Here is a 26,396-nt window from a genome sequence, read left to right as displayed (position 1 = left end):
ACCTTGAACCAGAATGCTTCTACTATCTGAATCCTAAGCATTACTATGACGTTTACTCCTATTTTAAAACATTTTTGGGGAGGTGCCTGGGTGTCTCAGTCAATTAAACATCCGACTGTTGATTTTAGCTCAGGTCATGATCTCAGGGTTGTGAGATGGAGCCCAGTGTAGGGCTCTGTGCTCAGTGGAGAGTCTGCTTGAGATTTTCTCTTCCTCTCCCTCTGCCCCACTCCCCCACGCTCTCTCTCTCAAATGAATCTCTCTCTCTTTTTTTTAAAGATTTTATTTGAGACAGAGAGTCAGAGAGCATGAGCAGCAGGGAAAGGAGAGAGAGAGGGACAAATAGATTTCCCACTGAGCAGGAAGCCCAATGTGGGGCTCAATCCCAGGACCCTGAGATCATGACCTGACCCAAAGACAGACACTTAACTGACTGAGCCACCCAGGTGCCCCTCAAATAAATAAATCTTAAAAAAAATTTTTTTTCATCATGATAAGTGTACTCTTTAATCTTCATCATCTATTTCCCCATGCCCCCACCCACCTCGGCTCTGGGGAACCATTGGTTTGTTCTCTATAACTAAGAGTCTATTTATTGGTTTCTCTCTCTTTCTTTTTACTTTTACTCATGCATTTACTTCTTGTTTTCAAGCATAGGACACTTTACCATTTGGATATATTTCCTAAGCCCCACCATTTGGATCTTACAGATTCAAATCTAGACTCAAGTGAGAGAGGGGGGCTCTAATTTAAAAGAGAGGCAGCAAAAAAGAGAGAAAGATTGAGAGAGAGGCAGCATTTCAGCTGAACTCTAAGGTCTTGGGGCATCCCTGTATGGTCCTCTAACACTGGAGGAGAGTTGCTCTCACTTTCAGATTTCTAGTGTCCCTGGGTTATGGTGTGAGATGGTGGAGCAGGGGCAAAGGTACACATCTTCAACAGCAGACTGAGACTTTGCTGGGGATTCCCTGCAGGAAGAGGCAAGAGCCAACAGAATTCCAAAACTTTGGGCATACATAACCTTGAGCATTTTACTTCTGAGTCTTGGTTTCCATATCCGTAAAATGAGAAGTAAGGATCCCTATGTTCCTGATCACCAAGAGCCTAGGAAGTGCATTCTAAATTGAGATGTGGGTCACAAGTGTCTGGAATAGTTTCTTATAGTTACTCTACTTAGTCTCTCATCTTGGACTGTGCAGTCCTTAAAGTCAGGGCCTATGTCATATTTGTTTTTCTTCTGTCCCAATGTGAGCACAATTTATTGGATGGAATTGTGATGCTGTTGGCTTGGGTCTCTTTGGAATGCTTGTGGTGTGGATTTGCTCTACAGAATCACATGTTTAACTTACACGTGCTCTCCATCATGCCAAATCTGCAAAATGTGCATGAAGGACCAGTACTACTCCAACTTCATCATATCCCACAAAACCCAAGTCAAAGCCCCGTTAATAATTGACTTGAGGGCACCTGGCCATTAAAAGTCTGCCTTCAGCTCAGGTCGTGATCCCAGGATCCTTTGGGGCTCCCTGCTCAGCTGGAAGACTTCTCCCTCATCCTCTGTCTGCTGCTCTCCCTGCTTGTGCTCTCTCTCTGTGTCAAACAAACAAATAAATGAGTAAATTCTTTAAAAATATAAATAATTGATTTGATAACTTTGTTTCATTTTCCAAGATATTTTTTGAAATGTTGGGCCCAATTTTCTTTGCTTCTACTTTTGTTGTGACTCAAAGTCTTATTCCTGAAAGAGTTTCCTTCCTTTCCCCCTTATTCTTTCAATAATGTCCTTTTTATCTTCACTTGCCTCCGAGTGTTTGGTGCGCCCTGTGAATTGTATTCATTCGCTGAGACGGGTGTGGAAGAAGCGTAGGCCAGGAAACCCCAGCAACCTCCATAATGCACGGGAGCCTTTAGTTTGGTGATTACTACAATTGTTACCTTGTGGAACAGTGAGCCATTAGCTGGTTCTCACCCCCCTATTAGTATTACCCTGTAATTTAATCACAATTAGACTCCTAGAAACATAGACAGAGGAAACAAGCGGGCAAAGGAGTCAGATAGCAGAAAGCAACAGCATTTAGGGGTTCTAATCAAAGGCATTGTTTTCGGAAGGTGCGGGGCCAAGAAGAGGGAGGTTGGAGCTCGGAATGAGGTAATTGGGCAAATGATTAAAGGGACTTTGCATTTTACTTTCTGGTATTGGGGTTGGAGTCTACTGGGCATTGATCTCTGGGCTGGGTCAAGCTGGGTTTGTTTAATAGCTATAGGGATGAGGGGTGCCTGGGTGACTCAGTCAGTTAAGCATCTGCCTTCAGCTCAAGTCATGATCCCAAGGTCCTAGGATCAAGCCCCATGTTGGGCTCCCTGCTCAGTGGGGTGTCTGCTTCTCCCTCTCCCTCTCCCCCTGCTCATGCTCACTCTCTCTTGCTCACTCTCTCTCAAATAAAGAAATAAATTCTTTAAAAAAAAGCAATAGGGATTTAAAAAGGCCTTGAGTGGTGACCCCCCATGTCCCCTTCACCTTCTTTCCCTGGAATCTGTGGGAGGAAGGTCTTAGAGAGGATCCTCAGAGGAAGTGTTTCTTTGTTTCATCTGGCTGCTTCCCTTGGGGCCCAAAGCAAGGTCTTGAATGTATGTTGAAATTGACCTCCTTTCTGAGGGGTTCACAGAGGCTCAGAGATACCATTTGCATTGGCTATGTGTTTGCTGGGGAAGTATGGATGTGGGCAGCGGACACAACCAGGGCTGGAAGTAGGGGCATTGTGAAGTAGAGGAAATTAGACCTTTTTACAGGACTGTTGTCCTACTCATGTCTCAGAAACCTGGACTGCAGTGTAGAAAGAAAGAACCCCAGAATCTGAGTCCCCAAGTGGCAAGGAAAATATTATATCACACTCCAACATGGATTGGTCCACAAAGAAAAGAGCCAAGTGTGTAAGTTCAGCACAGCCCAGTCCCTATTCATTCTTCAATAACAGTAGCCACCTTTGGCCAAAGTCGTTATTAATGGCACAGTTGGCTGAGGCCATGGCAGGGATATGGCAGGGGGAGGAGGGGAAGGGTGACTGGAACAAGGCAGGGTGAGCAAGAAGCTGGGAGCCCAAGCAGCTGTGAGCATCATGAAACACCTTGGAGGTCTCCCAGTTCCCTTTACTCCACTTCTCCTCTTACCACTTAGGATCCAGTCCTCCAGCAAATCCGCTAATGTGTTCAATAACAGAACATCCTCAAGGATATTAGAAGTTTCTGGTATTCCGGGATGTTCTGGAAGTCAAGGGTCCTTTTCCCAAATCAGAAGGCAAGCCCTAGGTGCCTGGGAAAGAGGACTTCTTCCTTCTGACTCTCTTGGCCTCAAATTCTCCAATACTCATGGTAACCTTGTGATTCCCAAGTTGGGGGCTTTCCAGGACAGTGCTAGTTTTAAATATTGTATCCTATTGTCTTCATAAGTACTTGTGAGGCCACATGCCCTGATTTTGTTATGGGAAAAAACTGTAAGTACAGTCCTAGTTCAGAGCATTTCTTGTCCAGCTGAGTCTACATGAATCTTGCCCTTCCTTAGCACCTAGCCACAGTGGCATTTGGAAGATTTGTTGGAATCCCAGCTAAGGAAAAGTTAGCTTGCAGGTTGGTGTGGGAGCAAAAGTGACCTCCTGTTTTTTGAAGCTTTATTCTGGAAACCTCAAAAGGTATGCAAAAACCCACCCTCATTATGGACTAAGATTCAGACTTGTTTTCACCTGTGGTATATGGCTTTCAACTTTTCAGAATTCTCTCTCTCCCTGGCTCCCTGATAAAAGTCCCTTTATTAGAGAATAGAGCCTTTTCCTATAGAATGAGAGATGAGAGTTAACTGGCCTCTTCCTTCTGGGGCACTGTTTTTCACACTGAAGTTCTCAACCCACTGTTGGGTCATGAAATCAATTTATGGGTCCTGACCTTTGGCAAAACATTGAAACTCTGTATAAATTTGGATATAGATATATATATACATATAGATATGGACACAAAATAGAAGAGGGAAGGGAAAGGAACAGATCATACTTGATTCGGATGAGTACTGCTTCAAGAAACATTTGTTTCTGTTTTATCTACCTGTGTGTGTCTTATATGTGGGTCACAACATAAAATGTATTTTCTCCCCCATGGGTCATAGTAAAAGAGTTGGACGGATACCTGGGTGGCTCAATTAGTTAAGTGTCTGCCTTCGGCTCAGATCATGATCTCGTGGTCCTGGGATGGAGCCCCTTGCTGGGCTCCCTGCTCATTGGGGAGTCTGCTTCTCCCTCTCCCTCTGCCCCCACCCATTCATGCTTTCTTTCTCCCTCAAATAAATAAAATCTTTAAAAGAAAAAAAAGAGACCACTCTCGTAAAAGAGGTCACCTTGGGATCCAAACTGCTAAGGCAGACCATCCCCTGAGAGCTGGTTCCTCTGGGAAAAGGGAAAGAATCACAGGCTGCTGAGCACCTGTGTGAAAGGAGCCTGGCCAAGGGCGGGAGGACAGGGAGTGCAGGAAGGAAAGAGGGAAGGGAGGCTTCTGAGCTGAACCCATTCCCCATCACCTCCAGCTCCCCATGACCTCCGCAACAGCAGCCAGGATGCACTGAGCACCAACGGTGCGCCAGCACTCCACCAAGTACCTTAACTGAGTTATCCCTTTTTGAGTCTCACCATATCTGCCAAGATGAGTATTGTCTTTACAGTCCCCATTTTATTTTTATTTTTAAAATTCTTTTGAGGGCAGCCCAGGTGGCTCAGCGGTTTAGTGCTGCCTTTGGCCCAGGGCCTGATCCTGTAGACCCGGGATCGAGTCCCACATCCTGCTCCCTGCATGGAGCCTGCTTCTCCCTCTGCCTGTGTCTCTGCCTCTCTCTCTCTCTCTCTCTCTGTGCGTCTCATGAATAAATAAATAAAATCTTTGAAAAAAATAAAATAAAATTCTTTTGAGTAACCTCTATGCTCAACATGGGACTGGGGCTCACGACCCCACAATCAAGCATTGCATGCTCTACCCACTGAGCCAGCTAGGCACCCCTACCATCCTCATTTTAGAGATGAGGAAACTGAGGCTCAGGAGGTTGAATAACTTGCCTGAAAACACACAGCTTGTATCTAGCAGACAAAACTGGGTATCACACCCAGGTGTGCCTGATTTTTCAGCCCATGCTCTCATGCAGTCACAGTAGGCAGTTGGTTTCTGGCCTGGTGTTGATCAGTATCAGTGATTAAGTTGGGCCAGCCAGGGGCCTTGCCAGTGGGCGCAGGGTAGGCAGGGCCAGGGAGTGAAGGAGCCTGCCTTGGGAGCCCTGGGCCAGGGGCTGGTGGTGCTCCGGTAGCAGAACCCTCCCCCAGCCCTGCTCCCACTGGTGGCAGGCGGCAGCTTTGCCACCAGCAGAAATCGCTGCTAATTATAACCAAACAATGAGCAATCACAGCCCGCTGGCGGTTTAGCTGTCATTAGAGGTCTGGCAGGCTTTTCATTAGAACTTCCCTGCAGCCTGAAGGCTGCGGCAGGAGCTCTGGGCTCCAACTACCTTCTCCCACTCCTCCTAGCCTGGGCCGCCAGTTCAGTGAGGGCTTACTGAGCTCCTGCCCTGTGCTGGGAGGGTGGAGGTGGGGACCCGAGGCAAAACTTCACTCTGGCCTTTGGTGAGCTCACCATCCCCCCAGCAGTCTCTTGATTGGAATCCACAAAAGCCAGGCCCACTTAGCCTGGCAGAGAGGAGAAAGGTTTTGAACAGTGCTGTGTCCTTGGCTGCTTCTATCTGAAGACCTTTCTTGGGCACTGCAAAAATTTATTTTCTGCTATTTGATAACATGGAGCACAAAAATATTTGCTCCGTATAAAGGATCTCTAGTAGTGCTCATTTCTATGGAACATCCCAGGGAGAGGGACTCTCAGGATTTTGAGAAGCATAAACCTAGGTCAATAAGTCATTGGAGGCCTTGGAACCTGGAGGAGTTCCTCCAATGCCTGTTTTGAGGGCTCAGGACTTTGGGAAGGGTGTGAGGGAATAGACAGCCCCAGATGGTGGAGCAGCTGCCTCTGGTTTGGGAGAAATTTACTCTGTTAACCCTGTTAACACTTCCTGGGCTGAATTGTGGACAGGTGGATCCTTGGCCAAAACTTCAAAGTAGATGGCATTTGCCTTTGCCCCTTCATCCCCCTCTTATCTTTCCTGGCATTTCACTTCCCTCCAGTGTGCCCTGGGGACCATTCTTCCTGCTTCTATATTAGGGTTTCCTTGTCTGCTATCAACCAATCACTTAGGTCTTAGTTGAAAAGTCATCAAGATACTATCCTTCAGGGGAACCATCATGGATGTTAGGGAGAGTTGGGGCCTATTCCCAGAGGAATCTATAATGCCTCCCTAGCAGAATGCTTGCCCAGAGCAATGGAGCATGGTATATGTTTGTGGGGTGAATGAAGGAACATCCGGGAGAGACATGAGAGTACCTCTAGTCCTCATTTCCCAGGTGAAGATCTAACCCAGAGCTGAGTGACCAACTTGGTCACTTGGGACTGAGGGGATTTCAGGACATGGGATTTTCACTTTTAAAACCCAACAAGTTGGGGCACCTGGGTAACTCAGTCAGGCATCTGATTCTCAAATTCAGCTCAGGTCATGATCTTGGGGTTGTAGGATAGAGCTCCATATCAGGCTCCATGCTCAGTGGGGAGTCTACTTGTCCCTCTCCCTCTGGCCCTCCTCCCACTCTCTCTCTCTCTCTCTCTCTCAAAAATAAATAAATACAATCTTAAAAAACAAAAAACCCAAGTTGGTCACCCTGTAAGAAGTGATAAGTAAACGGATGTGGACAGAGTAGATAGGTAACAGAAGTTGGCTGCATTTTGTTCATCAGAAAGATGGGAACAGACAGAGGCCTGTTGGAGGGCAATTCTTCTTTTTTTCTTAAAAAAAACAAAGATTTTATTTATTTATTCATGAGAGGCAGAGAGAGAGGCAGAGACACAGGCAGAGGGAGAAGCAGGTTCCATGTGGGGAGCCTGATGTGGGACTCGATCCTGGGACTCTGGGATCACGCCCTTAGCTGAAGGCAGACTCTTAACCTCTGAGTCACCCAGGCATCCCAGGGAGGGCAATTCTTAAAAGAATAAATAGTTGTGGCCACTAAGCAGAACAAAACAAATTTCAGTCTTATCGGTAATATCAAAATACAAACTAAAGCAATTTTCATTTATATTCAAACATTTAAAAATACATGAACACCTTGGGAAACTGGAAGTCTCATTCATTGCTGGCAGAGTATAAACTTCTGTTTTTTTTTGGGGGGTTAGATTTTAATTTTAAGTAATCTCTACACCCAATGTGGGGCTTGAACTCACAACCCCGAGATAAAGAGTCACATGTTTCATCGACTGAACCAGCCAGGCACGCCTAAACTGTTTTGGTCTTTCTGGAGGATAATTTGGTACCAAATAAAAAAATGTCTTTAAGATATCCATGCCCTTTGACCAAATAATTCTGCTTCTTAAAATCTGATCTGAAGGAAATAGAGATATGATCAAAGTTTTGGGTACAAGGATGTACCCAAAGCTTATTTACTCACAACAGCTTCATAATAAAGTCAAGTTGGAGGCAGCTTAAATTTCCTTTTAGGAAGCCAAATTTAAAAAAAAAAATCCTCTTGATTTTTAAGCAAAGCAATTCAACTCTCCTTATGTTCTTCCCTCAATTTCCAGCTTCTGTCTGAAAGCTCATATTTTAGACTCAGACAATTCTTTCTTAAAGAGGAATTTTGGCCTGTACAGTATTTTTTTTTTTTCAGCTACCTCTAGCTTGTACCACTCACATAGGGTATCCTGTCCCCTGGCGTAGTGACTCTGGTCAGAGTATTTTTGGTTGCAAATAACAGAAACCAACTCAGACTATCGCAAGAAGGAGGAGGAGAAGGACCAGGAGGAGGAGAGGGAGAAGGAGTAAGAATGGTAGCAGGGAGGGTTTGCCTAAAATCCTCTGGATGGGCTGCAGTTTCGATAATTGGATCTTACTCTCATTTAACACAAATCTGAGTTTGAGTCCCTAACTCTGGCCCTTACTGGCCATGTGTCCGTAAAGTTGATTAACCTCTCTGTACCTCAGTGGCTTCATCTGTAACAAGGGATTATTGGTATCTTATACAGCACTTACCACGTGGCAGGCTGTGGTTTAATAAATAATTACCTGGTTCTGGCACAGAGTTCCTAAAAACCATGGAATTTCCTGAGTGATAGGAGTATCTTATGTTGCTCCTAATGAACCACTCCTAATGACCACATCTGAGTTTATGCTGATGAGATGACTCAGGTTGGAACCCCTCGATAGCTTCAGGATAGAGGCTAGCCATCAAAAAGACTAACAGGTATGATTAGAGGATGGGAACTTTCAGCCCTACCCCCCAATTTCCAGAGAGGGAGGAGGGCTGGAGGTTGTTCAAGATAAAAACTCTTGAACAACGAGATTTGAAGAGCGTCTGGGTTGGTGAATATATCGTGTACAGGAAGGATGGTGCACCACGACTCCTCAGGGACAGAGGCACCTGCACTGGGACCCTTCTGGACCCGTTCTATATACCTCTTCATCTGACTGTTCATTTGTATTCTTTATAATGAACCAATAAATGTAAGTAAAGTGTTATCCTGAGTTCCGTGAGTCATTCTAGCAAATTACTGAGCCTGAGTGAGGGTTGTGGGAACCTCCCAATTTGTAGTCATCTGGACAGAAATGTAGGAAGTCTGGGCACCCCACTCATGGCTGCCATCTAAAGTGGGGGCCATCTTGTGGGACTGGGCCCTTTAACCTGTGGGATCTGATGCTAACTATGTGTAGATCGTGTCAGAATTGAATTGTTGAACACCCAGTTGCTGTCAGAGAATGTTTCGCGTCAGAAAACACAGTCAGGCACTAAGCATGAAGTGTTAGCTCTGTTAGTCCTTTTATCAAGCCTCTGAGATATGTACTATGATCTCATTGTATGTGTGTGTATGTGTGTGTGTGTCCTCAGATCCTCTGCTTCCCCTCCTCTTCTATCAAGTTTTCTCAGAACCTTGATTCCCTCCTAACTTGGGTGTGCACTTGACTTCTTAGGTGCCACTTCCGTCTTCACATGGCTACCCTCCCCCCAGACTCACAGACTAGAACCTGGAATGTCCCCTCGAGGCCCACCTGCTGTCAAGTTCTGCCCCCTGTTAACTTACTCTCTTCCCCAGTGCTCCCCATTCACTGAAGACCTTATAGCTTGTTCACTGTCTTTCTCTCCATCCCTCTATTCAGCATCATCCTGGTCCCTTCAATATCTCTTAAATGATCTTGCCAATACTCCGCCTCTCTGTTAATCTCCTTGCCACCAATGACCTTTCCCTTCTGGCCCACTTTGGTCACCTCCTCCCACATCTCATCCTAGATCTTGTCACCAGCATTAATTGTGCCATGTCCAAATATCCCCATTTTGAGTTGTTCTTTCTGGCCACTACCTCATATCTGTTCAATTTGCTTCCCATTCCTGCATTCCTCCACCTTCTCAGGGACTTCATCTCTTCATGATTTCCAGTCTATTCATTCATTTCTCTAGACCACCACCTCCCTCCCTTCTCCACTTAGAGTGCATGGTCCATTACAATAAACACATTTTCTTATATCCTTGTCCTTTGTAATGATATTAAAATATGTCTGCAAGTTCTTTGACAGTTGTTTCATCTTCTTGGGGTGCCATAATGAAATGTCATAGACTGGGTGGCTTCTACAACAGAAATTTATTTTCTTGCCATTCTGGGGGCTGGAAGTCTAACGTCAACGTTCTGGCCAGTTTAGTTTCTGGTATAGACACTCTTCTTGACTTGCAGATGGTAGCCTTTTTTGCCATGTCCTCACATGGTCTTTCCTTGTGTGTACATGGAGAGAGCAAGCAAGTGACCTGTGTCTCCTCTTATACAGACACTAATTCTATCAGATCAGGGCCTGACTTTCATGACCTCATATAACCTTAATAACTTCCTTAGAGACTCCATTTCCAAACACAGCTACACTGAGGGTTGAATTTGCGGGAGACGCAAACATTCAGTCCATAACAGTAGTCCTCCCTTCAAAAGGTGGAATCTAATTCCTTCCCCCTTGAACGTGGACTGGACCTGGTGACGTGCTTCTAAGGAATAGAATGTGGCAAAAGTAATGCAGTGTGACCCAAGTCTAGTCGTAAAAGGATAGCTTCTGCTTAGTTCTTCCTCTTGGATTGCTAGCTGTGGGAGAAGCCATATGTTTGATGGTAAGGACACTCAAGCAGCTTATGGAGAGGCTCACATAGAGAGGAACTGAGTCTGTTTGCCAACGGCACTTCTGGCTTGCCAATCATGTGTGCCATCTTGGAAGCAGATTCTCCAGCCCATTTGAGCTTTCGGATGACTGCAGCCCAGCTAACATCTTGACTACACCCTTATGACAGGTGCCGAGCCAGAACTGCTCAGTCAAGCTGCTTCCAAATTCCAAGTTCTGTCTCATAGAAACTATGAGATTATAAATGTCTATTGTTTTAAGCCACTAGGTGTTGGGATATTTTGTTTAACAGCAATTGATAACTAATACAACCATCTTGACCTTCTTCTCTCCCAACCTACAGGCCTAGTAAAACCCTAACATGGATCCAATCTTTTATCTGTTCCACACCTGCACTCCAGCTGCTGAATGTAGCAAAAGGCCTTCCTTTAAAGGAATGTTAAAGTTATGACTTCAACCTCAGAGGACCACATCCTGCAGAGCAATCCTACAATCTGCCCCCCTAGGCAAGTCACTATCCTATTCCTTGGGATAACTGCATCTCACTCCTTCCTTCTCAGGTCTTCACACAACTTCCCCTGCTTCTCACTTTCAGACATTGATATTATATTTTCCCTATTGAGAACACAGAAATCAGAGAAAAAAAATTCTTATTCTCCCACTACCAAAAATCCCAACCTTCCTGATTCAAGCTCTCCCACTCACTCTGCTTTCCCTCCTCTTACGACTATGTGTCTGAGGTCGGGCTCTTCCCTTGCACACTGGATCTCTTCCCTTCTTGCTTATTAAAAGCGATTATCTTTTTCATCTGCATTGTCAAATTTTCTCTCTTTTGGACCATTCACACCAGCACAGGAATGCACTTTAACTCTGATCTTTAAAAAACGAAATCCTTGGCTCTACCTTCCACTTCAGTTACTGCATCATGTTTCTGCTAACCATTCATAGCAAACTTAAAAAAAATTACTGTTTTGGGACACCTGGCTGGCTCAGTTGGAGGAACATGTCTCTCCATCTCAGGGTCATGAGTTCAAGCCCCATGTGGGTGTAGAGATTACTTAAAATAAGTTAAAAACAATTTCTTAAATTGTATACTGTTTTTATCTCCTCACCTCCTATTCTCTGTTACACTTACTCCAATCAGCCTTGTTCCCCCTACCATCACAGTGAAGCCACGTTGATCATGGCTCCCAATAACTTCAATGCTGACAAATTCAATGGTCAGTTCTCTGTTCCAACTTGACCCATATGCTGCAATTTCCATCACTTGATCACTGCCTTGTTGAAAGGCTTTCTTCAGTTGCTTTCAGATATCCCAGTCAACCAATCTTGATTTCTACTTTATCAGCTCTCCCTTGTTCATTTTCTTTTTCTTTTTTTTTAAAGAGTTTATTTATTTGAAAGAGAAATAAAGATAGCCCATGTGCACATGAAATTGGGGGTGGGGCAGAGAGATATGGGGAGAGGCAGACTCCCCACTGAGCAGGGAACCTGATGAGGTACCAAGGTACTCCATCTGAGGATCCCAGGATTCCAGGATCCCAGGATCCGGACACAAATCGTGACCTGAGTTGAAGGCAGACACTTAACCGACTGAGCTATCCAGGCACTCTGCCCTGGTTCATTTTCTTTTTTGGATTCACTTACCCCTTTCACCAGCATTAAGGTTGGGATGCCCTGGGGCTTAGCTCTTGGATATCCTTTCTCTCTTCTCTCTTCTCCCCCCTGCCCTTCTCTCCTCCTTTCCTTCCTCCTGGGTGGCCTGATCTAGTCCCATGGCTTTTTTTTTTTTTTAATTTTTATTTATTTATGATAGTCACAGAGAAAGAGAGAGAGAGAGAGAGAGGCAGAGACACAGGCAGAGGGAGAAGCAGGCTCCATGCACCGGGAGCCCGATGTGGGATTCGATCCCGGGTCTCCAGGATCGTGCCCTGGGCCAAAGGCAGGCGCCAAACCGTTGCGCCACCCAGGGATCCCTAGTCCCATGGCTTTAAACACCATCCACACACTGCAAGATCCCCTACTTATATCTCTAACCCAGAGCCTCTCCTGAGCTCAGGATGATGAAAGGCAAAGTATGTATGTCTTCAGCTTCCTCCCTTTGGGGCACATTTCTCCCCATCTCTGCAGTTTCTTTCTTTTCTGATATTCAGTTTATTCATACTCAGGGGTAACTGATAGGATTACAGTGTTAGCTAGCACTTAGTACAGTGCCTTGAGCATAATGGAAAATTAATCAAATGTAACAAAATTACACCTTTCAGGGAACAATATTTACATTTGGCCAAAGGCAAAGTTATGCCTTTCTACTGATGAAATTTCAGGTATGGGCAGATAGATTTGGTTTCACCCTCATCAGGCCTGGGATGGAAATGGGGGATGTGAGTGTATTTTTGAGGGTGAGAGGCTTTTCTACAATTGCTCAAATCATGTTGATCACTAACTCAATCTTTCCGTAGGAGGTCCTTGATATTTCTCTGTCTTTTGGTCTCTTTGTGGTCAGGATAAGGTAGATTGACTGACTAGAGCAGCAAAGCCACACCCTAAATTTTAGTGGCTCCTGCTTGGTTGTGGCAGCCCTGTTGTTAGATCACAGCTGTGACACTGTGGATCCACAGTGTAGATTCTTTTTCCACTTAACTTTTCAGAGAGATGCTGTTCTTTAGCCACTGACTAAACCCTTAACTTGGCCAACAGTAGTGGGTATTCTGGTCCAAAGATGCAAGTTAGACCTTGACATTTGACTGAATCATCTTTGAAAATCTCATGTCAGATCCTCCATAAAAAAAGACTATAATCCTACCTCCCACCACTCTCTACATTGATGAGATGAGACACAATGAGGCATCAATGCCATGGAAGTCAGGGGCACTAGTCAGTCTGGGTCCCATCACTCCAGACTTGGATGAAAGGGATGTTTACAGGTTCCAGGGAAAGCAGAAGAGTGAGGAAGCAGGGGAGGTAGTAACGAGTTGCAAGGATCAGCAACAACAGGAACTTGTTACTACCTCTAGGCTGAAGAGGCTGGTAAGGAGGAGTGACCAGATCCCAGGGGCAGCTGGGAGAGGGCCTGGGACACGAGACTTGGCCAACCATCAGCCCACCAGATGGGATCTGGCAAAATAAACATCCTGACCTCTTCTTCCTTCCCATCTCCTATCAATGCCCCCTAAGCCAGCCAGAAACCAGAGGGCAAGAAAGCCTCTTGGTATAGACCACTCAGCTCAGCCTCCTGGATCTTAGAGCAGGGTGGAGACAGCTGGAGAGTAGAGCTGGAGAGGCCATTGGAGAATAGTCTAAAGACTTGTTCTGAAAAATAACTCCTGGAGTCTAAGTTATTATAAGGTAATGTTCTCAAGACAAACTCCTATCTCCACCAACAAATACAACTAAAGCTGATGTTCTGCTTCAAGATGGGGTATGTGATAGTTAATTTGTGTCAATTTGTTTGAGCTAAGGGATGACCAGATAGCTGGTTAGACATTATTTTTGAGTGTATCTGTGAGGTTGTTTCTGGAAAAGAATCAGTGGACTGAGAAAAGAAAATCCATCCTCATCAATGTGGGTGTTCATCATCAAATCCATGGAGGAGCCAAATACAACAAAATGGTGAAGGGCAAATTCTCCCTCTCCATCCCTTTTTTAGTAGTCTCTAGACCCCACATGGGGCTCAAACTGACAACTCTAAAACCGACCAGAGTCTCATGTTCTACCAATTGAGCCAGCCAAGCACCGCTTCCCTCTCTGTTTTTGATATAGAATGTCTGTCTTTTCCTGCCCTTGCACACTGGAGCTCTTGGTTCTCAGGCCATCAGGCTTGAACTGAATTATACCACCAGCTTTTCTAGTTCTCCAGCTTGCAGATGGCAGATCATGGGACTTCTTGGCCTTTGTAACCATGTGAGCAATTCCTTTAATACATCTCTTATATATATTTCTATATATCTTATTGGTTTCGTTTCTCTGGAGAACCCTAATACACAGTATTAGAATAATCTATGTGTGTATGAGACTGCAAGTCTGTTCCCCAATAATGCTTATGTGACAGGGACAAGATTTGTTGAAGTGTGAGTGTTCTACAGAGAATTTTATCTTGGTAACTTTGATGCTCAGATTTTCTCAGATGGAGAATTGGGAGAATGGCTGTGGAGAGAGATTGGAGGCAAAGGGGAAAGACCTGGAACAGGAGGCTAAATCAGCCTTTGGAATCAAGAGCTCAGAGAAAGGGGAGACATTTGGGTACTGGAGAGTGTATAGAAGCTTTTGACATAGGGAAGATCCTTAAGTAGCTGTGGATGTGCCAGATTTAGGGAGGAGAAAAGGGGGCTATAGAAAAACTGCCAGTGCCTGGGTGGCTCAGTCGGTTAAACATCTATCTTCAGTTTAGGTCGTGACCCCAGAGTCCTGGGATCAAGTCCTGCATCGGGCTCTCTGCTCAGCGGGGAGCCTGCTTCTCCCTCTCCCTCTGCTGCTCCCCCCAGCTTGCTCTCTCTCTCTCTCTCTAATAAATAAAACCTTTAAGATAAAAACTTTGCAAAGTGCTTATGTCTTTTCAAGGATGCTAATACATGATTGGAATTCCTTCTTAAGTGCCTTTTAGTTGCTGAACCATATTCCTTTATATGAGTGTCTGAGGAGAGCTAAAGGCCCATAGGGAACCCATAATTTTATTGGAGTTACACTAAAAAAACCTTCTGGATGGTTTTGGCAAGTGAGGACTGGTCAGAAACCACTCCACACAACACAATCTCTATGCTCAGAGCAGTAGCTCATGAGCCTGGAATGTTTGAGGACCCAGCTTCCTTCCAAGCTGTTGCTCCTTACATAGGACTGCTGTAAAAAATGGAAGGGATGACCATTCTACTCTTTCTGTACAGAGGCCAGAGAGGATTTCATGGTCACACAAAAGACTAAAGGAGAAAGGAGACACAGCCCTGGTCTCTGACTCTGTGTGGCTTGCATTCTGCTCAGTTGACTGCCTGCAGATTCTCTTCCTTCCCTTTTTAGAAAGCAAAAATCCATTTCTCCTTACCATCCTAAGAAGGCCCAGGCTTTTGCAAAAGGCTTGTCTGTGTGGGACAAGACTGGAACACAAGCTTTTATAAAATCATTTCTTTGGAGTCCTTAATCTCTTTCTTGAAAGTAGTTTAAATTGTCCAGAGTTGGGAGGTGAAGCCCAAGGACTAGGAGTTAAGGTCTGAGCATTGAGGCATGCCATCTCTACCATGTTCTGAATTTCCCAGCCAGGCAGCACTGCTGTGTCAGAGGCTCTCATTGGGATGCGATGTTTCCCAATGTGGGCTAATGAAATGTGGGAGACATTGACTGAGGGGTTCTGGAAAGAAGCTTCCACTTTTTTTCCCACATCATCAAAAGTGCAGCTTGCCCTCTCTCCTAAGTGGGTATGAGTGTGCATACAGCTTTGGTTGCTACTGGCAAGACCACATGGCAGCCTTGAAGGCTGAAAATTTTCACATGAAGTTGACACCAGCAGGAAGGACGGAGAGACCAAAAGCAAGCAAGCAAACAAAAACTCATAGGAGGGACGCCTGGGTGGCTCAGTGGTTGAGCATCTGCCTTCAGCTCAGGGCGTGATCCTGAGACCCTGGAATTGAGTCCTGCATCAGGCTCCCCACAGGGAGCCTGCTTCTCTCTCATCTGTGTCTCTGCCTCTCTCTATGTCTCTCATGAATAAATAAATAAAATCTTAAAAAACAAAAAACTCAGAGGAAATTGATCGGACCCTGGGTGGGCTTTTGCCCACCCATGGCGAACTTTTTTATCCTCATGGTCCAGTAGATTCTTTTTATTGCTTAAGCCAGTCTGAGCTGTGTTTTCTGTTATTGCAGTACAGACCATCCATCCTCCTGATACCTTGTGTGGCAGCTTAGACTCTGTGCTGCAGGATCAGGAACAGGAAGGCGGAGTCTGGGTCTGAGAAGATCCTGTCCAACAAGGGTGATAGGTCACTGTGTCACTGGGTTTTAACTCTCTTCCTTGGGGAGGGAGGGAAGGTCAGTTAAGTTCATCTCATAGCTTGTGGCCAGGGGTGACAAGTCTGTCATTCAGCAAAGGCACAGCTGAAAAGACGCTTCATGTGCTTGAACTGCCAGAGCCATGTGGGCCAGGTGTTCTCTACTCCCAGCAGGTCTGTGGAAAGACGTCAGGAAGTCCATAAAACCCTGAGACTGCATGAGGACTTTTTGGGAAAACATTTTCATCATATTTTCAAAAGGAAAGAATCACTGCTCTGTTTAAATGGTATAAAGCCTTCTAAACCCACTTGCCTGGCTTTCCCCTTGTCATAAAACAGAGTGACTACTCCTCTCTTCCTTTTTTCCCCCCAGAGGGGATAAACATCCAAGAGATTGTAGATGGTGTATAAACCCATTAGACGGAGAAATCATGCTTAAATGATCAAGAACTGTGCTGACTTATTGGGAGGGTGAGCAGGGCGCATGTTGTGAGGTGAGAAAGTCCATCTGGAGGTGAAGGCAGACATGAGCATAGGTGAAGGAGAATGATGAAGATCAAACATGCCCTCTCTGTAGGACATCCAGGTATATGGATACACATGAACATGTATCTGTGCATGCCACATGCCATGTATATATGGGATAACAGTGAACATTTGTACTGTCTGCTAGTTTTCAGTGGGCATTTCTGTAACACTGCCTCAAACGGGTCATGGGAGCTGGGTCTCACATGTTTTCCCCAGGTTCAGAGAGTTCAGGGCTCAGGGTCCTCCAGTAAATGGTGGTGCTGTTACCCAAATTCAGGTGTTCTGTGTTCTCTCCTGGTGCTCTATCCTTTATAGCAGTGGTTTCTAAACCTGACTGGTCAGCAGCACATCTGGATGCTTCCCTGCAATGTAGAATCTTGGACTCTTCTCCAGCCCTTGAAAGGCTGATTCAGTATGTCCAGGACAGGGCTGGGGATCTGCATTTTTGGAAGCATTGCCAGGTGAATCTGAATACCACTTAGATTTTGGGAACAACTGCTATATATAAAGAGCACTACGTGTGTGTGTGCGTGCACACAAGCACCACACACATGTTCTCCGATAGGCAGGCCTAGCAAACCTGTAAGATAGGTAACATATTTTGGATGCCTCTCATCTCCTTTTTAAGGGCTCTTCTACCCTTGGGCCGTTTTTCCTGATGCCTCACAGTTCTTTTGCTAACCTCTCTTTAGGTAGCAGCTTAGTCCCTTTTAGGGGTTGGTGCATCATCCCAGTAGACTCTTAGGGATGGAGAATCATCCAAGTTCAAAAGTAGTAAATCTCTGATGGTAGAATTTCAGGCTTTGGGACAGGCCAATGGGTATGAGAGTTGTTTTAGGGAGAGGAGACATCTTATTGTGCTGTAAACAGTGGTGGCGTATTTGCCATGGCAGCTCTCCGCCACAGAATTCCCTTGTGTATTATCATACGTTTGCATGTCTACCATACAAATATAATACCCACAAAACTCTCAGAATGAAAAGCAGACACATATAATGAGCAGGTGGATTTTTAGAGTGTGCAATCTTTTTTAGGGAGAAAAAAAGCACTATGAAAGCATTTTCAGTGTCAAGTCTCAGCACAAGGCATGCTCTTGAAGCTGGAAGAGAGGCATCCAGAAATATGAGTTTGTCATGGAAACGCTGACAGAGCTTCAGCAGAGGGATGCTCACAGGTGCAGCCTGGAATGGCGCGGTCTCTTGTGGCTTATTTACATTCTGACTCACTGAATGAATTCTCTTTTCCTGTTTCCTGGCCCTGGAAAGCCAGCTGGCCTTCTGGATCTGGGGAGTTCTTACCAGAAGGGTGGCTCTGTCTCTCTTGTGATGGTTTTTAGACTTCTGGAGCAGGGAATAGAGATGGTCTTAGGATCAGTTTCACATCTGGAAGAAGGGGTCGGGAGGGAGCAGAGAAAGAAATGAGGGAAGGGGGTGGGGAGGTATGAAAGTAGGAAAGAAAGAAGGAAAACATACTGATTCCAAGTGCCAGGCACAGCCCTAGAAACATAAGCACCATCTACGTGTCTTTATCACCATCGGCTCATGGATTAGGAAAGGTTATTGCTCTGTTACTGGGGAGGAGACAGGCTGACAGCACATAGACTGTGAGCATACAACTCAGCTGTGGGTAGACTAGCTGGCAGCGTGGTGTAAGGGTTAGGAGGTTTCCCTGAACCTGCCACCTTTGTTGATGCCCAAAGCAGGACACAAAGGCCTTCCCTTTCACAAGAAAGCTATGAAAGCAATTCTTCCTGGGAGAGGCTGCGAGGTGACCACCCTCCATCCTGTCAGGGGCAGGTGACTTGATGTAGACCCTGTGCTGTGGGCCAGCATTGCTGGAGGTGGAGCACTGGGTCCTTGGAAATAGGGGCTCTTTCTTCTTCCAAAAGGGGCCCCAGGACTCCAGCAGGAGCTGAGACGGGTATCAGCCGCTTTAGGGAGCCCATGGGGGCAGGGCCTGAGAGCCTGGGGGAGAGGGTTGGGAAAAGGAAATGTGGTTTCTGTCTGTGCAGTTTCCATTCAGTGGGGACGTGTGGCCCCTTAAGGGCTCCCAATCCAGTTCTACAAGGGGGAAGGGGCTCACTGCACGTAAGTCCAAGAGAGATGAGAGAAGGCAGGGCCACACAGTCCAGGGCTTCCCAGTCTGCAGAGAAAAGACTCGTTTCTTCTCTCCTGGCCATAGGCTGCCCCACCCTCGACCAGCCACGTCCAGGATCAAGCTATCAGCCCCCCTGGCCTGTGGCAAGCACTGGGGTGGGGTAGGTCCCAGGCAGCGTGGTTCCAGGCCTCAGGGCACCCTCTGTGGCCCTTTCTCTCCCAGCTGCCGGCTCCCGGGGGCTGTGCGGGGGGTGCTGGCTTGCAGTCAGGGCCTCTCTGCTCTGGCCCACCTTTCCTTCTCCACCAGGAGCCCCGGGAGCCGGGGAGACACTCCGGGCTGGCTCTGACACGTATTTGCTGCTCAGTGTGCCAGGCGATAGAACTCACTCCTCTCCCTCTTCCCTTGGAGGTGTTGATAGTAACAGCAGAGCCGCGCTGCCAAGTTGGCAGGAGAACAGAGCGACTGTGCACTGCGGCTCGAGGGGGGCGGGGAACCGCCCGCCAGCAGAGGGCTGGGCCAGAGCGCCAGTTTGTTTATCCTCCAGGCTGGCAGCCGGCGTCTTGCACGAGCAGGGGAGACTGTGCTGGGAGGTGGGAGGCTCCAGGGGAGGCCCGGGGCAGGGGGGCAGGCTGAGGCGTCAGGGTGCTGCCACAGAGGATGGGGGGACCTCCTCCCCAAAAGGCGTGCCAGGCCTCACAGGCACAGTAGAGATCCATCTTTGTTCTTGCAGCTGCTGAAGCAGCCACGGAGTTTCCAGACTGGGGTGGACCTGGGGTGGGAGCTGGCGGGTTCTGAAGCTGCTTCCCCCGAGAGAGGGAATCTTAGGAGGGGGCACCCAGGCTGTCAAGTGGACCCAGGACCTCGGGCAAGTCATTTGATTTCTTTGAGCCTCAGAGATTAGTAGCTATTTCAGAGCTTTGTGTGAGGATTCAACAAAGGAATAACAGCAAAAACTTATCTTTCTACCTGGCAGATACTATGTTAAGAGCTTTTGTATGTAAATACACTTAATCTTCAAATGACTTTACCAGGTAGGTACTGTTATTCCCATTTTATTAATGAAGAAACTGAGGCACAGAGAGGTTAAGTAACTTACTCAAGGTCACAGAGCTAGTGAGTAGCAAAGTTGGGTTTGAACACAGTCACATGTCACTTAGGCCATGCTCCCAGCCCTTATGCAAACTGCATTCATACTACAATAGTCCTTAGCATAGTGCCTGGCATAGAACAAGCATTTAATAAATGTGAGCCCTCCCCCTCACCCCAGAGCAAGTCCAGATAGGGGACCCAGTCTCCTGACATCCTCCCCAGGGACTCCGTGGGGCCCTACAGTTGTCTTCCCCTTCCATCTTTGGCCTGCACTCTTTCACTTATTCTAGGAGCTGGAACAGTTCCTCCTTTGGAATGAGAGCCACTGGCCTTCCCTGCTCCCCTCCTCCTCCTGTCCCCTCCTCTTGCTGAGGCAGAGCAGAGCAGAGCAGAGCAGAGGAATTCTCAGCTTCTTCTAGTTACCCTCAGCCTGCAAAGAAAACAGAGTCTGCTGTGTCTGCTGCCAGTTCCTTGCTGGTGACAGCCACAACCCATTTGCTCAGCACCAGCCCCAGCCCCTGCTGTGGGGAGAGTGGGGAGCCTCAGGCCAGACTCCGGTGCCCTACATTAGACCCTAGGCCCGTCACTTTAGGGCGGGACCTTGGAGGCTGTTCAAAGGGAGAGAGCTGGGCCAAAGAATTTCTTGCAGACTCTTTTGGCTCTAAGAGCCGACTGAGGGTTGATGTGCTACAATTCATAGTCTCTTCCTAGGGTAGGAATTCCATTGCATCGATAAGTTCCCATAGTTGGTTGGGGGTGGGGGGAGTCCATTAATGCAGCCTTGCAAATTAGCAACCAGCTTTAGGAATCCACTAAACTGAGCTACTGGCCGCCCTTGCCTCTTAGAAGGGACCAGAGAATGAGTCCTTTGCCACTTTCTGGGGAGCCAGAGCTACCTCTGCCTGCTGTGAGATAGCCAAACCAAAGCCAGGAGTTTGGATTACTGACTGCTTCTAAGGCCCAAATTCCTTCCTGAGACAATTAAACCCCAATTATCAGTGCTGGGGGAAAGGAACTGCATGCAATGTAGACATCTTAAAACAGCACCATTTTGTTATGTGTGTGTGTAAGTATCGTGGGTATCTTAGCTATGGATTTACCTCCTAATTCTTTCCTTCAGGTCATGACTGATGGCAGGCCAGCCCTGAAGCAGAGGAATGCCCAAAATGACTTTTAAGAGTTTCTTCCCACTGGAAGCCTCCATAGAAATCCAGAATGAGCAAGCAGAAGTGGGTCGGGGTTCGATTTTCCTAAAGAAGCCCTGAACTGGAGACAGGATGCGTTGACTATTTATTTATTTATGAGGCTATCGATTATAATGCAGCTTTTCCACAGGATCCTGGGCTGGAGTTGGGAGAAGAATCCTCTTACCAGTTAGCTTCCTTTGCCTGGAGATGTCAGGTTCTTAGATAAGCTGCCCCCCCCCCCCAGCTCTTCCTCCACTCACTACCCCTTCTGTAGCCCTCACCCCTGAGCTCACTGAGGGGTGGGGACTCCAGACAGCCCCCCTAGTTTTCTCTTTCTTTTCTTATGTCTGTATGTTCTGGGTTCCTTCCAATATTAAGGACACACTTGAGCACCCTAAATCTTAACAGCAGGGCATTGCTTAATTTGGGTACAGACGTCAGGGACCTCGGGCTCACCCTGGTTGTGAGCTGTTAATGACCTCTGAGATCCTTCCAGCAAAACTCTTGTTTTACTGAGAAGGAACAGAAGCCAAGGGAAAGTGATTTCCCCAAAGACACACAAAGAGAGAGATGCATGAGCTAGACAAGAATAGAGGCCTCCTGATGCTCCAGGTAAGGACACTGAGTGCTTTACTAGGTGGCCTTCCTGTCTGGCCCTCTCGACCTAGGGTTGGGAATGGTGCTGAGCTAGTAATCCTTCTCTGGGAAGCTGTTCCCTTTTGCAGGCTTTCCTTAGCTTGTTTTGTGTTTGATGAAATATTTGCTCTCAGTCTGCCCTATTCAAACATGGCATTGACGGGGCTCTGTATAACCCCAGAGCAAAACAGAAGCTCATGATCATGATTATGAGCATGCTCAGCCTCTCCTGGCTGAATCCACCCTCCATTCCCACCTCCCTTCCTATCTGCCACCTTTCCAGGGGCGTCTCCTAGGCTTTGTGCCCCAAAACCAGGCTTCAGATTGGCAGGGAGTCCCATGTCTACTTGTCCTTGGAAAAGAAAATGAGGGCTCTCCCTTGGCCCTATTTCCAGGGCTGTCTGCCAGAGGGGCAGGAACTGGTTTTTCTAAGTGGGCAGGATCCAGGAGACAGGCTGATGCACCAAGACCCAAGGGCTGGCTCCCCTCTTTGGATACCCTGAAGTTTGACCTCAATTGAACATGGCTCTAAAGATGAGGAGGACTACCAGTTGGGCCTAGGCAGGCACTCTGCACTATGTCATTCTACTTCTGTTCATTTTGGCATCCAGTGTTCCAAAGTTTAACCCCAGCCAAGTTTACCAATTTCATCTCTTTTTCATCCCTTTTCACAGCCTATTTTGTAGCCCAAAGGAATTTCATACAAGCCCCACACCTTCTTTCTGTGTCTCTATCATTCTAGAATGCCTTACCCTGTTCCACACACGCAGAAAACCCATTTTCTATGCCACTTTCCCTGAGTATAGCAGCCGACATCCACAGCAGCTGGACACTTGATCTTTACAAGAACCTCAAGATTCTCTTCATTTCTCTGTGGAGTTACATAGTTAGTAGGTGGCAAAGACAGGATTTGAACCCAGGTCTGTTGTCCCAGAGTCTGTACTCTCAGCCGTTGCACGATATTGCCTATTAAGAAACAACTACTCTTCCCCAAATTATCTTCCTCGTATCTAGGATTTTACTTGCACTCTCCTTATCACACATTACTTTTTTATGTTTTTTTTTACTGTCACTGTTTACATCATATACCTTAACTTTCTTACTAACCTATAATCTCCTCAACAGTAGGGGTTGGGACACACATTTAGTGTGTCTCTAGCACCTGGCCCTATGCTGACACATGGCAGGGGGCCATTAAAATGTGTGTTGGATGAAGGAGTGAATACATGACTGAATGGATTTGAATCATGGTGAGGTCTAGTGTCTGCCCATGATAGAGTAGGGAGTTGGAACTTACTTTTCTGAAGGACCCAGCTTTACACTTCCTCGATAAAGACACCATGGGAAGTGAAGGGGACGGAAGTGTTTCATCGATGAGTGAGGTCAGGAACACAAGCCCCTGCACGTCTGTAATTACAGAGCTTCTTCATGCTGGCAGCATGCTGGGGAATGTTTTCAGTTCTCCAGGTTGAAAACTGCAGGTATTCCTGATTGCTTTGTGTGAACTGACATAGCTATGAAAGGAAAAAAGAGAAGAGGATAATACAACTTGTGAGCTGTAACTTTGCTGAGCACAGAGTCTGCCCTGAGAGCAAGGGCCTCCAGCATGTATCCCACCTTCAAGACCCACTTCATTAGCTCAGAGGGGACTCCAGCCACTATTTCTGTGCTGTATGGACTCTTTGGGGATCAGGGACTCCACATGGAGCAGGCTGTGGCAGGGTGGTCTGTAGCAGGGTAAAGGGCAGGGTCAATCCACTGAGAGTCCTTCCAAGTTGAAAAAGGATAACAGGAGGCTCTGAGATTCAGGGCACTGGACAGAGGGCCTGGAATGTGGGTATTACCTACAAAGATGCATATTTGTGTGTTTGTCCATGTTCTCCTGAATGTGTCAGAAGCCATGAGGGAGGCCAAGATGGGACTGTCTTGTTTTCAGGGCCTTAAAGTCACCTGCTGGGCTCACTTTCCTCAAAGCTCTATTCAGGATTCAGCTTTTCTGGTCCAAGGCACAATAGGCAGATTAGGGTCCTGGGAGGGTCATGGCTGAGAGGATGGTTTCCCCACTCTGCCCTCATGTAAACTCACCCTAGTTGTGAGAAGATAGGTTCTTACCCAGAATTTCCAGCCTCATTCCCATAACTCTGTGTTCATCTCCTGGCCAAACAGAGCAACAGCCTAAAAACCTTGCCTGTGCATGATATTTTTATTTTGATACTTGTATTTTTAAAACCCATGCACATCCATTATTGCTTTCCATTCTTTTTTTTTAAATAAAGCTTGCTTTATTTATTTATTTATTTATTTATTTATTTATTTATTTATTTATATTTTTAAATAGGCTCCATGCCCAACACAAGGCTCTAACTCACTACCCTAAGAGCAAGAGTCACATGCTCTATGCACTGAACCAGTCAGGTGCCCTATCACCTTTCATTCTTATAGCAACCTCTCCAGAGGTGCAGAAAGCTGATTCTTTTGATTATAGAAGAGGAATTTAGGCTGAGAGAGGCCATGTGACTTTGTTTTGGGTCACACAGCAAATTAGTGATGGAAACCCAGGCATCCCTCCTCTGGCTTCGTGACTCCAAGTACTTCCCTGCCTTAGGTTCTGTATCCCCATCTCCTCATCTCCTGTCTCCTCAAAGGAAATTTTCACAGAGAGGCTCACACTTTATTAGCAACATGCACATCAATTCTCTTGGTACTAGGTAGACAGCAACTCAAAATGGGCACCCTTCTCACCTCCCTCCCCCATTCCTATCTACCCACCCTACCCCCATCCAGGAGGAAGCTCATTTCTGGTGAGAATTCTCAATATGGCTCTTTCTGAAAATGTTGGGGCACATGCCAGGGAACTTTTCTGGGAGGAAAGTCAGCACTATTTGCTCTTCCTGAGAAAGAGGAAGAGACTGTGGTGGCCTGGGTCTCCATAAATAAGCCAGTGCTGGCTTGGAGCAGGACTGAAGACAGGGCAATGTGTTTGCAAGTTTCCTTTTGCCTCATTTCCCAGATTGGGAACCTAATGGTCACTGGGTGACCATTTCTTTGAGACTTAGAAGTCATTTGGTCCCGTGCTGCTCTCTGAAACTTTATCTGGCTTTGGGGTGTGTCATTCATCAATTCATTCATTGACTCAGCAAATACTTGTTGACTGACTACTGGACACAGGTCAGCCTTTCCTCTGGATACCACAGTGAAGGTGACAAGCAAGATAAACAGTCCGGAAAAGGACACATTTGGCATAGCTGTTGGGGGTGGGGTAGAGTGAGGTCAAAATAGAAATGTAAAGGGAGGTCAGAGAAGCAGTGTAGCTGGGAAGGCCTCTTGGAGAAGAGACATCTAAGCTGAGGATAGAAAGATGAGTGGCACGTCAAGAAACCAAGAGGAGAAAGAGTGCTCCGGACATGGAATAGCAGGTGTAAAGGCCAGGAGCCTAAAAAGCACCTGGTACATTTAAGGAATGGAAAGAAGTACATGGGGCTGGAGTGCAGCATGCAAGGAGCAGAGGAGGAGGGTGGTGATAAAAGATGAGGCTGGAGGATGAGACTAGGACTGGGTCACAAAGCCTTGGAAACCATACTGAGTGGAATGAGTTTTATTTTAAGGACAATGGGGGATCCCTGGGTGGCGCAGCGGTTTAGCGCCTGCCTTCAGCCCAGGGCGCGATCCTGGAAACCCGGGATCGAATCCCACGTCGGGCTCCCGAAGTAGGGAGCCTGCTTCTCCCTCTGCCTGTGTCTCTGCCTCTCTCTCTCTGTGTGACTATCATAAATAAATAAAAATTAAAAAAAAAATAAAGACAATGAATGGTTAAGCCACTGACAGGGTCTAAAAAGATGTGTGACTTGTTCAGATTTGTGCTTTAGAAAAAGATTTCTTTTTGGCTTTATGTGGAGTGGTGCTCTTCAATGGTGATGTGATGAGAGCTACAAATGTGAGCCACATATGTATTTTAAAATTTTCTAGGGCAGCCTGGGTGGCTCAGCGGTTTAGCGCCGCCTTTAGCCCAGGGCCTGATCCTGGAGACCCGGGATCGAGTCCCATGTTGGGCTCCCTGCATGGAGCCTGCTTCTCCCTCTGCCTGTGTCTCTGCCTCTCTCTCACTCTCTCTCTCTCTCTCTCTGTCTCTAATAAATAAATAAAATCTTAAAAAAAATTCTAGTCGCCACATTAAAAATGTAAAAAGAAATAGGTGAAAATTTTAAAATTTAAAAATGCTATTTTAACGTATAGTCAATAGAGAAATCTTAAGATATTTTATTTTTTTCATATTAAGCCTTCGAAATCCCTTGTGTATTTTACACTTACAGCGCATATCAATTTGGACCAGGCACATTTTGAGTGCTCAGTAGGTCCATGTGTTTAGTGGCTACCACATTGGACAGTGTAGATGGAGAGAATGTGTATGAGAGGAGCAAGAATGACAGAGCTGTTGCAGTTGACCTGGAGGAGGATGGTGGTAGAGAGATAGAGACAAAGGGACAGATTTCAGAGAAATGACTGACTTGCAGGCTGCCATACCAGGCCTGGACTTAATATCTCCAGACTCCTTTTAGAAGCATAAACTCCTATTTTGTTTGGGCCATTTAACTTGGGGTTTTCCTTCTACTCACAT

General features: G+C 46.4%; 1 long non-coding RNA gene across 7 annotated transcripts in view; it reads right to left on the bottom strand.

Moving 5' to 3' along the window:
- LOC144286289 (uncharacterized) overlaps positions 1-26,396 on the bottom strand; it is a 46,782-nt gene that overhangs the window by 8,022 nt on the left and 12,364 nt on the right. For 2 of the 7 annotated variants that reach the window (XR_013354335.1, XR_013354336.1), the window contains exons 2-3: positions 23,079-23,295; positions 22,534-22,652 (exon numbers count right to left, since the gene is read on the bottom strand). This is a non-coding gene — a long non-coding RNA (uncharacterized LOC144286289). Of the gene's footprint in view, positions 1-16,052; positions 16,421-18,070; positions 18,155-18,175; positions 20,389-21,058; positions 21,347-22,533; positions 22,653-23,078; positions 23,296-26,396 lie in introns of those variants that run through there. The other 5 variants (XR_013354337.1, XR_013354334.1, XR_013354333.1 and 2 more) reach the window with 5 other exon arrangements.

Source organism: Canis aureus, chromosome 16, assembly GCF_053574225.1.
Source record: "Canis aureus isolate CA01 chromosome 16, VMU_Caureus_v.1.0, whole genome shotgun sequence".
In the NCBI taxonomy this organism is placed as follows: Eukaryota; Metazoa; Chordata; class Mammalia; order Carnivora; family Canidae; genus Canis; species Canis aureus.
This window is presented reverse-complemented; position numbering and strand designations above follow the sequence as displayed.